Here is a 12,875-nt window from a genome sequence, read left to right on the forward strand (position 1 = left end):
AGCATCCTACAATAGGTTTACTCGGAACCAAGTCTCATTTATCAAAGTTCCTCTTTCTGCCTAAACACACACATACACACACAAAGTGAAAATGCACTTAATTCTAAATCTTACAGTCAAGTGTTAATATGAAGTAGGAAAATGAATACATTTTCTAGTGAGCTGTGGCTGGTAAGAAATAACCATGCAACGACCATTTTAAGCGTGTCCCATTGATCACCAATGCGTGGGTCCTTTTGGACCCAGAAGAGGGTGGAATGGGGGCAGGATGGAGTGGAGCGGAATGGGGCAGGACACACTTTGCACACTCCAGCAATGCATAAAAAAACTAAGGAAAAAACTAAGGAGAAAGCAAAGCAAGAGGGGTTCTTCCTGCAATACCTTTGTACACAGAAAGCAACTAAAGAACAAGAATATGACTGTACTATTGTTGAAACTAGCACTGAGGCAGCCTTGCCAGTTAGCTCAGCTTGTGCGTGGTGCTAATAATGCCAAGGTCACAGGTTTGATCCCCTGTATGAGTGAATAATCCTGCATTGCTGGAGGTTAGATTAGATGATCCATGGAGTCTCTTCCAAAACTATGAATGTGGTGGTCCTTGTTGTTGTTGTTTAGTCGTTTAGTTGTGTCCGACTCTTCGTGACTCCATGGACCAGAGCACGCCAGGTACTCCTGTCTTCCACTGCGTCCCGCAGTTTGGTCAAACTCATGCTGGTAGCTTCGAGAACACTGTCCAACCATCTCGTCCTCTGTCGTCCCCTTCTCCTTGTGCCCTCAATCTTTCCCAACATCAGGGTCTTTTCCAGGGAGTCTTTTCTTCTCATGAGGTGGCCAAAGTATTGGAGCCTCAGCTTCACGATCTGTGCTTCCAGTGAGCACTCAGGGCTGATTTTCTTAAGAATGGATAGGTTTGATCTTCTTGCAGTCCATGGGACTCTCAAGAGTCTCCGCCAGCACCATAATTCAAAAGCATCAATTCTTCAGCGATCAGCCTTCTTTATGGTCCAGCTTTCACTTCCATACTGGGAAAACCATAGTGGGAACCATACTGGGAAAACTATAGTGGTGGTCCTACATAGTGGTGGTCCTACTAAATATTATATAAACTCAAAGACAGAAATTTCACAAATTGGAGATATTTATGGAAAACATATAGAGGGGAGGAAAAGGATGTCAAGAAAGGAGTACTGAAAACTCTGCCAAAGATGATGGTATTGTGCCTGCCTTGAATTACTGTGACCTTGCTAACTGGCTCAACTATTGCCATGATAATTTGTGACAGCTTATCATGCAACATAGACCACAACAGGTTGTATCATATTATTTTCCCAAAGACTCAAAACACAGAAGATTTCCTCCTATGCACTACAAGAAAATACTAGAAAATGGAGAAAAATTGTGCCGTCAATGGTTGATATATTCAACCTGAAAAGATGTGGGGGGGGGGAGTGTTTGTTGGCGCATCAACCCTACAAGAAACAGGTTCAAAAGACTGGGAAAACATTGGAGCAATTCTGTCTTCACATGAAAGGAATACTGACCATTTAGAAACCTATCAGACCTGAAGAGAATTGATAATAACCAGCAGAAAATTAGGCAAGGATGACAATACTGGCAGCAAATCTTAGGCATGAATTCTGAAGAGAACTGATAATAACCAGCAGAAAATTAGGCAAGGATGACAATACTGGCAGCAAGTTCTTGGCATGCAAAACTTGACATTCTGTGGTACAACTGAAAAGTTGTACAGTGCTAGCAATGGATTCTTTTATTTTTTATTTTTGAAGTTTATAGAGTATCTAGTCCTTTTTGATCCTATCATGAATGAACATTTGAGTTAGAGCTCAAGAAACAATGTTTTACTACCTAGGGAAAGATATCCAAAATGAGCTCATACAGCTTCTAACATGTGCTACAAAGCAGAAAATTTTAGCACATTCAAACTCAGCCAAATACGACTCAGTTATTCTGTAATGCACACCTGATGCTAGTCATATTGAACAAATGACAAATGTTGATGTAATCAAATAATCAGATAATGAGCCATCATAAGAGAACATTTCTTGGGATTTGTTCCACTAAAGGATGTCTACAGGTGTCTTTATGACAGAATCTCTTATTGGACAGCTTGACCAAATGGTCAAAGTTATGATAATGAAAGTAGCATCAAAGGCAAAGAAAATGACACATGAGAGTGTCCCGGGCATAAACCCACACACTTTTTGTGCCCTGCAATGCACTCTAAACTTTGTAGTCAATGATGCTGCTAAGCGTTGTCTGGAAGCCACTAGTTTCTTCAGTTAGGTTCAACAGATCTATAATTATTTATCTGCAATGACTCAGCGTTGGAAATTCTAACAAGCCATATATCAGACTTAGGCATAACTGTTAAGCCATTGAGTGAAACAAGATGGCAGTGTCAGACTGATGCTTTGAAAGCACCGATATACCATATATGATGCTTTAATATAGATCTTTGAAGACGCAAGCCTAAAAGGTTTATCTGGACATGCTTTCAGAAATGAAACTAAGGTGTTTGCTGATATAATTTATTGGTTCAAGTTTGTAGTATCCCTTGTTACATCATGGTACAATATCCTTTTTGGAGTCAAATTCTCCAGCAAGCCACTAAAAAATAAGGAAGCTGATTTAAATTCAGCTACAAATCAATCACAAGTCATCAAGAATTACCTTGCACCACAAGATCCAAAGCAGAAATTCAAATGAGGTTTCTTCTATGCTGTCTTACACATGGCCATGCAATCTATTGGAGAAAGATTCCAACCAGCTACAATGATATAATTCCCTTCTGGCTTCTTATATGATATATACAGTATCAACAAAAAGTCTACTGAATGTAAACACAGCCATTGATGCTGAAGATCTGTGCTGTAAACTTATAACAATAGCTCGAAGACTTCCAAAGTCTATGCTGCCACAAGGAGTACTTCTCTTCATACTACAACAAAAACTCCTGGATAATGTGCCTAATGTTTCTGTTGCTCTGGATCCTTCTTACACTTTGTCAGTGACAAATGGTGAATGCAGTTTCTCAAAGCTCAGACTTGTAAAACTTACATACGCTCAACAATGTTGGAAAAGACACCAGTTGGCTTGGCAAGTATTTCAATTGAACATGCCCAAACATCAGCACTTGACCTGAAGGAATCGGTGACAAAATTTGCAAAGGAAAAGGCACACAAATTGCGATTTGGTGCACCTGAAATTGAAACTTTTAAGAGACTTAAATGTTAACATCACAATATTCAAAATTATTTGTGTGCTAGAACATTTTCTTTTGTATTTGAGAAAGGTATCAAAAATTGTTGTATTGCTTATTCTTGCAATTTAAAGTAACTTTAGCAGTTTAAAGTTTTGTGCTTTTCATTTTTTTCCCTACATCTTTTTTTGAAAATTGAAGTTAGCAATTTTGGGGGGTGTATTCGGGGGTGCAAGTAGTTAGGCTTGCCTAAGCCGCAAAAAAGCCTGGCACCAGGGAAGACAGTGTCATAATGATTCTTCAACATCAATTTTGTTGGATTGGCTGTGTGGTTTGGATGCCTGATTATCATATTCCAAAGCAACTACTCTATTCCTAACTGAAGAATGGAAAGTGAAATACTGGTGGACAACAAAAGAGGTTTAAAGACGGTCTCAAGGCAAATACAGTGGTACCTCGGGTTAAGTACTTAATTCATTCCGGAGGTCCGTTCTTAACCTGAAACTGTTCTTAACCTGAAGCACCACTTTAGCTAATGGGGCCTCCTGCTGCTGCCACGCTGCCGGAGCACGATTTCTGTTCTCATCCTGAAGCAAAGTTCTTAACCTGAAGCACTATTTCTGGGTTAACGGAGTCTGTAACCTGAAACGCATGTAACCTGAAGCGTATGTAACCTGAGGTACCACTGTATTAAAAAATGCAGTATAAGCATGGAAAACTGGGAAACACTGGCCCGTGAGCGCTTTAATTGGAGAATAGCCTTTGAAGAAACAAACTCAGGACAAATGGAAAAATGAGCCAAGAGGAAGGCACATTTGGCAAACCCTCACCTTGATCAACTCCTGCCTGGAAACCTATGTCCCCACTGTGGAACGACATGTGGATCCAGAATTGACCTCCACAGTCACTTATGGACACACCATTAAGACCATGTTTGTGGAAGACAATCTTGCTCCAGTATGAGTGATTGCCAAAGAAGAAGAAGAAGAAGTGTAGTGTTTACTTATACAGTGCTATCAGTATGCAGGCCGCTTCCTACTCTGCAGTGGCTGGTAGGGTAGAAGGTAAAGATGCCATCAGTAGGTGGAGCCGGATTCAACAATGAGCACTGCTAAGTTATGCAAGAACAATGCTGCTGATCAGTAGGAAAGCAGGCAGAGGTTGGTGGCAACTCAACAAACTGGCAACTCAACGAACTAGTCACTTGCGCATCACTAAAAAAAGAGGGCAAAAGACAGCACAGATTGGCATAATATGTGCGCGCTAATTAATATGTATAGATGCAGATTTAGAACTAATTGCTACTATTCAATAGGAACGCATCTTACCATATGGGAGGAAAGACTGTTAGCAGGTGACTTGTGACACCTTCAATGGCCCTGCTGTCCCTTCTTGTGGGTTTTTTTTTTACCTTTTCATGAGTCTTGGACTAAACAATCCTTCAAGAGTGTCCAGATTTGGACTGGACAGCCCCACTGTAATGTAGGACTCATGCTGACCACCCTGCCTATCACACAGGAAAGTTTCTTCTGCACACCCTGCTGACACTCTCTTCTCCATCCTGTTGGCGCACATGGCAGTGTGTTCCCTAAAGCTGCATTTACCGTCATTTGGCCAATGGTTAAAAGTTAAACCCGGCAGATTGTGAAGCTTTCCCATTTAATGTATGTTGCGTGCCTGGACTCAAAACGCATAGTACAGCTAGTTTCTGGTCAGCTAAAACCTTTATAGATCTGAGCTGACTTAATTAGGCCACAATGCATGAACTTGAGTCATTACAGCTTGCTTTGCTTTGACACAAACATACATAAGGCCTTTCCATAGGACAAGGGAGAGCAGAATTTGCATGCCCACCTTTGACAACAAAGCACTGTTTGAAGTAAGGGCCTGTTGCCGAGCAGAGAGACATAAAACAAATGGACACAACCATATAACCTTTTCCTCTCTCTGCGCCCCTCCCGATAGTCTCATTACTGTAAATAATGCTGCTCCTTATTGGAAAAGGCAGTTAAATGTGGGATGAATTCTGATAGGCGGCCATGCAGATCTGCTGCCAAAATGAGGCAAATTACCTTGAGCTAGTGCAGCTCCCTTTCTTTCTTCTTTCTTTGCCTTCAATAACAGCCTCCACGAAATCACTCCGGTGGCTTCTACGAAGGAAAAGTGGAGCACGATGTGATACTCTCATCATGGAATCTTAATCAGCCTCCGTCAGGGATGGTTGTGTTTCATACTCCCCACTTCTCCAGCCATAGGACGTTCCAGAGGCAGCTTGACAAGGAAAAATTCGATCAGGAGGAGAAAGTACTGGGGAACAGCTAGCATGCTTTTTGTAATAAACTGCACAGATTGAGCAGGTGGGAAGCCGACAGGCAGTGTGGGCAGGTAGTGCTACCCACCTTGGTGCCTCCGCTCCATGCAAAGAACAGCAGCAGCTTTCAGATTATTAAGGGTAAATTCTAGCCAGGTACATTGAGGTCGTATTCTTTTGTTTACCATTGTTTGCAGCCATAGTTCCATGGCAGACACTGAATTTGCCACCGCAAATTCCAGTCGCTTGCAATCTCAAGTGAGGAGAAGGCTATTGCACTCAAGTCCTGCTTCCTAGACACCTGTCTTGAACCCCTGGCCTACCTGGCAGCAAGTCAGTATGTCAAGTCCAAAGTCCAGGGGTCAAACCAAACAAGCAAAGTCCAAAGGTCAGGAAATGCAGTCCAGGGTCAATCTAAGTAGTCAGGTCTGAAAGTCCAGCAGTCAGGATACAGTCCAGAGTCAAACCCAAAGCACAGTCCTGTAGAGGCCCAGGAGCATCCAAGTTAAGGTCCTTCAACATGGGCAGTTGAGCAGACATAGCACCTCCGCTCTGCTCCCCTTTTGTACTTTGCATGCTGATTGAAGCATCTGGGCTTGATGACACATGTGACCTTCACCTGTTCTGAGCCTACTCCAGCTGAGGAATCACACACCTCCTCCTAGAGGTGGGAGCCCCACCTGGCCAGCTAGGAAACTGGGCTGTGGGCCCATGCCTGCCTCAGCCTCCTAGAGCGTCCCTCATGCTGCTCCCTATGCCTCATAGTCCGCCATGTTTGTGGGGACAGGGGCCCCTCTGGCTCTGGTCCTGCTGCTCTTATTCCTGTGCACTGACCTCCATCCCTTCCCCATCCCCTGCTTGCCCCAGTGTGTCCCAGTCCCGGCTACACCCTTAACCGGGCTTCTCTTCTTTCGCTTCCTCCTCCCTGTCGTCCTGCCAGTTCATGACAAGGCCTTGGCCACTGTGAGAACAGAATGCTGACTAGGAGGGCCTTTGGTCCCATCCGACAAAGGTCTTCTTAGGTTCTTAATTCAAAGAGCCGATAATGACCATTAAAGGCCTTCATGGTATGGAAAAGTGATATAATTGAAATATTACCTTCCACCATATGAACCTGCCTATTTTTAAAAAAAATATTGTTGGTGTTCCTTTTATATTGATCCCAATGGTCTGTTCAGCTGGGACTAGGGAGAGGGCTTTTTTCGTAGCCCCAGTGATGTGCTGGGTCTCTTTCTCGAGACAGCCCTACCTTGACCCCTTTATTATGAACTTCTGCCATATGCCGAGGTCATTTCTCTCTTATTGGCAAAGCCTTTGAACGATGTGTTTGTCAGTCCTGTTTTAAGCAGCCGTGCCAATGATTGGTAATGCTGATGCCTTTTTGTTGTGTTTTTATTGAGAACGACTTTAAAGAACCGTCTGTGAAAAGTAAGCTCCATCTCTCCGCTGGACACCTTTAAGATACTGAAGAAGTAGACTGTGGAGTCATTTGCAGATGCTCAAAGTATCCCTATTTTCCATGGACAGGCCCAGATTTACAGAAGCCACCCGCATTTCTGATTTGATCCCGGAATGTCCCGTTTTTCCTTAGGACATCCCTATTTTCATCTAAATGAAAATTTGGAGGGTATGGTAGTTTGTCCTTATTTTCATCTAAGAAATGCTGGAGGGTTATGGAGTTATGCGACCTCCAAGTCAAGGAGATAAGTAACTATACAAACTTTAGAAGACATCTTAAGGTAGCCCTGCATAGGGAAGTTTTTAAATATTTAATGTTTTATTATGTTTTTATGTATGTTGGAAACAGCCCAAAGTGGCTGGGGCAACCCAATCAGATGAGTGGGCTATTATTATTATTATTGAATAAAGGTAAAGGTACCCCTGCCCATATGGGCCAGTCTTGACAGATTCTAGGATTGTGTGCTCATCTCACACTAGAGGCCGGGAGCCAGCGCTGTCCGCAGACACTTCCGGGTCACGTGGCCAGCGTGACAAGCTGCATCTGGCGAGCCAGCGCAGCGCACGGAACGCTGTTTACCTTCCCGCTGGTAAGCGGTCCCTATTTATCTATTTGCACCCAGGGGTGCTTTCGAACTGCTAGGTTGGCAGGCGCTGGGACCAAACGACGGGAGCGCACCCCGCCGCGGGGATTCGAACCGCCAACCATGCGATCGGCAAGTCCTAGGCGCTGAGATTTTACCCACAGCGTCACCCGCGTCCCTCTGTTATTGAATAGGCTGTCCCTATTTTCAGTGGAGAAATATTGGAGGGTATGCATTTGCTCACAAGTGGAATGGCTATGGCTTTAAATGAACAAGCAAATGCATTGGACCATGTGAGTGCAAATCAGTAACAAATGTACTGTACATCCTTGTGCAAAAACTGACTGATCAGAAAGGCTGTAAGAGTTAGCCCACCCTTTCGTCCTGTTTTATTTACGAGGACCTTTTTGCTAAGCTCTGAAAAATGTAAATCACTCCCTTTGTTCTTGGATATAGAACAAACTCCTTTATACCATCTTCTCTTATGAAATTATCTTCAAAGAATTCCCCATACAGTACTTTCTTCCTCCTCTGACACTTGGCCCCTGTTATTGTTTGAAGGCAGATTGGAATCGCACGATTAAAATTGCACAGTTCTGACATCATTTTATTTTTTCATTTCCTCAGTGGAAATGTCAAGGGAAAAAAATACTCTATAATTATACTTCAGACAAGTCTATAATTACTTTCAATTAAATTTTGGCCCTTAATGTTTGAATGATTTGACCACAGTTTGAATTCCATAATCTGATAAACTTTCTCTTTTTTCACATTTCAAAGTTTGCTTCTACTAGAAAGTGCATGTGTGTGAAGAACTCAAAACCTCAATACTGTTAAATGAAGTAACTGCTAAATTAAGGGACAGGCAAATTACTTTAGCCTTCTCTGAAAGACCTCCTCCTTATTATTATTATAATTAGTAGTAGTAGTAGAAGTTGCTGTTGTTAAGGAACAACAGTCCATAATACTGTGCTTGTTTATTTTGTCCCACTGAGTTCTATAGGGCTTATTCCCTAGTAAGTGTATATAAAAGTTTGTCCTAATAGAACAATCCTATCCACAAATTATGCCAATTTAGCAGGATAAGATCACTTCGGAGTTCCCATTTGCTGGCAAAGTACAGCATTAAATCAAGCAGAAAAAATAAACCCGCAGGAATATTCTTGGGCTCATGGGACACTAGTGGTAGTGTTAAATCTACAGCTGTGAAGCATTACCATGAAGGGGGAAAGTAGATTAGAGGCAAGTAGATGCACTTACTTGCATCACCTAAAAATCGGAAATGCATCACCAAGAAGACAACAGAGAATACACATTTGCATAAAATGTTCATATGCAAGTTGCTATGTATAGATGCAATTTTTTAAATAATTACTGTCATTTAAATAGAAATATAATATGTCACACTCAATACAATACACTCAAGAAGAATCACCCATACCTGGTACCTATAACCACTTATGTCATCTGGATTATAATATGTTATGTCACAGTTCTTTCATTTTTAATGCATATTGTCAGCTGCAGATGTCGAAGCTCGGGGGAGAAAATGGTCAATATTCTTGTGTCTTCAGATATATGCAGCTTTGCAGTTTCCATGCTTGTTTACCTGGAGAGCTTATGGGATTTATATAAGCACACAAAAGTTTTTAATGCTTGAAGTTCAGTTGTGTTTTTATATTATGCTGGAAGCTGCCCAGAGTGGCTGGGGCAACCCAGTCAGATAGGCAGGGTTAAATAGAAAAATAAATAAAATGGACAGAGAGCATTTTACAGCAATGCTGTAGTGATATCAGGAAAGAGGAGGGGTGGATGATACAATATTCAGGTTGTGGATTGTGTATTCTAGTAGACCACTATCACAATTTCCATACTGCTCATCAGACACATTTGTTAAAGCTTTTCCACTCAGCTAAGTGTTTTTCTTTAAAATAAAAAAGAGAGTATTTGAGTATTACAGAAAATCACCTTCAAAGGTGCAGGAAGACCTATGGTGTGTGGGCAGCAGCAGGAATTTTCCCAGAGTTACGTAAATACTTCCAAAAAATAAACAAGCATTCTTAACTAGCATCAGAGAACACCTTGATATCTGAACTGTTTCCTATGAGGCAGCAATCACTTCTCCACCAGAAAAGTCTGGCAGAAAAAGCTTAAAAACTAACCCTTAAGCTAGATCATGGGTGTTTCACCCTAGACTTCTGTACCTTATTGACTACTAGATCTGCTTTCTTAAACGCCAATCACTGCCATGGCTTCACTCATTGGCTAAAAACACTAACGGGTGGGAGAAGGCTAGCTTCTTACAAAGCAAAGGATAATAGTGTCTGCACTTTTTTCTTTTTTTGCCTCGTATATTGGGTTCTTCTACAAATACTAGAAAAAAAACTTTCTCTTTGTATTTTAAAATGGAGCTAGGAATCTGGGAATTATACTTCATTTCTCCCTTTCCCTGCCCTGTGGATGCCTAAGCAATGGCGATCCCATTTTTTCCCCTCCTGGTGAGACGGATCAGCTTATTAGCAGAGTGACTTGAATAATGCAGATGGAGTCCAGAGAGAAAAGAAACTGATAATATTTAACTTGATAAACTGAACAGAAACAGTACATGATATGAGGAGAAATAAAAAGAGCGGTTTTCTTTTACTTAATAGGCCTTGTTCAGAGCAGTTAGATATTCAACAACTACTCACAGGGAAAGACTCCCTCAGAAACACAAAGCCAACCAGAACTTGTGTTACCTCAGCAAGGTTCATGTCAGTCTGACCAGATGATGCCATCCTTGGTTGGCTGACTAACCGTTAACAACATTAACCATTAGGATATTAACTAAATGGTCCTTGCTATTGCGTTTCCAACACAGCCAAACTGATCTGGTTGGGATGGATAAACCCAACCAGTTCTGCCAACCAGTCGTCTCCTTCCTTCCTTCCTTCCTTCCTTCCTTCCTTCCTTCCTTCCTTCCTTCCTTCCTTCCTTCCTTCCTCCCTCCCAAATCCATATCTGAACTCGGGTGGATACCCTGGGCTGTTTCTGTACTCCATGGAAGGCTGCAGTAACCAGTCCCCTTGCTTCTTGCTATTTATTTATCCCATTTGTAGAGGGTTTGTGCTGGCTATCAGTCCACAACAGCTGGCTATGCTGGCATTTGCAAGCCAAATGCACAGCAGTCGTCCCTCTCTGCCTGGGAAAATCACAATCAATGCATTCAGTACAACAGTAACTATTTTGTGTGCCGATTGCGTTATGAAGACAGAAACTGAAATGGCAGATGAATCATTGTTTAAAAATATGAGACTCTCTGATGCAAATAAAATAGGCTCCCTTGACACTTGTGTAATAACTCCAATTTCATTAAATGATCCAGACTCTAACTGCAGGGATTATTTAAATAAAAAGATTGTGTATATTTAATAGGAAAGATCTCATGTGTTTGCAAACAGGTTTTAGAGGTTTTTATTGCTTGGGATTTAAAGTGTGGTGTGTGTGTGTGTGTGTGTGTGTGTGTGTGTGTGTGTTTACACAATGGCCACTTTATGCTCATTTTAATGAAGCAGAGGACAAATTGTTCCATCTTGCGCCGTGTCCACACTGACACCCTCCTGCCCCAGTTAATTCCTTAATAATGTGTTCCTTTTTCTTTATTTCCTTTCTGCATTTCCTTTGTTCGCTTTCTTTCCTGTGCCTACCTGAGGGCATCTCCACAAGCTGCAGTTGCTGCTGGAAAAGACTGGCATTAAGCACTGGTGTTTCCAGCAAGCACATCAAGTACGGAACTAGAGGCACACCTATCTCCTCTCTTTTTCAGTCGAGAATGTGAAGTGCGCACGTCACACATGGAGGAAGGACTGCAGCTCAGTGTTAGAACATCTGCTTTGCATGCAGAAGGTCCTAGGTTCAGTCCCCCACATTTCCAGGTAGGAAGGGGGGTTGTCCCCTGCCTGAAACCCTGGAGGAATGCTGCCAGTCAGTGTAGGCAATACTGAGCTAGATGGGCCAATGGCCTGACTCATTATAAGGCAGCATCCTGTGTCCCACGTGCAGACGAATCTTTAACCAGCTAACTACACAGGATGAGGAATCCTGGCCCAAGCAGGCTTCCCAGAAATAATAACAGCAATATACGCTATACAGTGGTACCTCGGGTTACATACGCTTCTGGTTACATACGCTTCAGGTTACAGACTCCGCTAACCCAGAAATAGTACCTCGGGTTAAGTACTTTGCTTCAGGATGAGAACAGAAATCATGCTCCGGCGGTGCGGCAGCAGCAGGAGGCCCCATTAGTTAATGTGGTGCTTCAGGTTAAGAACAGTGTCAGGTTAAGAACGGACCTCTGGAACGAATTAAATACTTAATCCGAGGTACCACTGTATATGCACATCAATCTCTGACTTTTGTCTTCTGGGTTTCTGGGGTTTTTCCTGGTGTTATTCTGTCTCTCACAGCTACAATAAACCTACCATTAACATTATGGACTGGTCATTTCTTTGTCAGAGGGCAAACGGGCAAATTTAGCAGGGCATCAAATACTTTCTCTCCTCACTGTATACACAGCACACTGTATACTTTCCCTCCTCACTGTATACACAGCACACACATGCATACTCCCACAAAGAGCTGCAGAGCATAATATAGTATAGCATTTATTACGATTCACTGGCAAGGGGTGGTGTAGTTGTTAGTAGTGTATACAGTCGTACCTTGGAAGTTGAATAGAATCTGTTCCGGAAGTCCGTTTGACTTCCAAAATGTTCGAAAACCAAATTGTGGCTACTGATTGGCTGCAGGAAGCAGCCACTCAGAGGCCCCGTCAGACATTTGGGTTCCAAAAGAACATTCGCAAACTGGAACAATCGCTTCCGGGTTTGTAGTGTTCGGGATCCAAAACGTCCAATTTCCAGGGCATTTGGGATCCAAGGTACGACTGTACTGAACTTTGGCTAGTGAGACCTGGATTCCTTTTGGAAATGCAAACGATCTTGCAAGAAATGTCATAATTTAAGCTGCTAGCATGAAGCTGAGACCCCATCTAAGAAAAGGAGAGACGTATCCAGACTCTGCTCAATAACCTTCCATATACTCTGGCTTATGTGCCACAGACAATGGTGAAAATTGAAAGCCTTGTTATAACTTTATTCATTGGTCAGAGAAAGGAGAGTTGGTCAATTATCCTGGTATTTTGGCAGATGATACCATCCCGATCTGGAAAAAACACACCTTACAGAGCTGTTCTCCCAGTTCCATCCCCCTTCTACTATACCACTTGGTGAAGTGATTATTTTTAGTGTCACCTTTTCATTGA

The 12,875-nt window shown here is 42.4% G+C and overlaps 1 long non-coding RNA gene across 1 annotated transcript in view; it reads left to right on the forward strand.

Annotated features, from left to right (window-relative positions):
* The window catches only part of LOC309379364, a 401,215-nt gene that overhangs the window by 197,453 nt on the left and 190,887 nt on the right, over positions 1 to 12,875 (forward strand). The gene's annotated exons all lie outside the window — the stretch shown is intronic.

This window comes from Podarcis melisellensis, assembly GCF_964234715.1.
Source record: "Podarcis melisellensis genome assembly, chromosome: 10".
NCBI classification, from domain to species: domain Eukaryota; kingdom Metazoa; phylum Chordata; class Lepidosauria; order Squamata; family Lacertidae; genus Podarcis; species Podarcis melisellensis.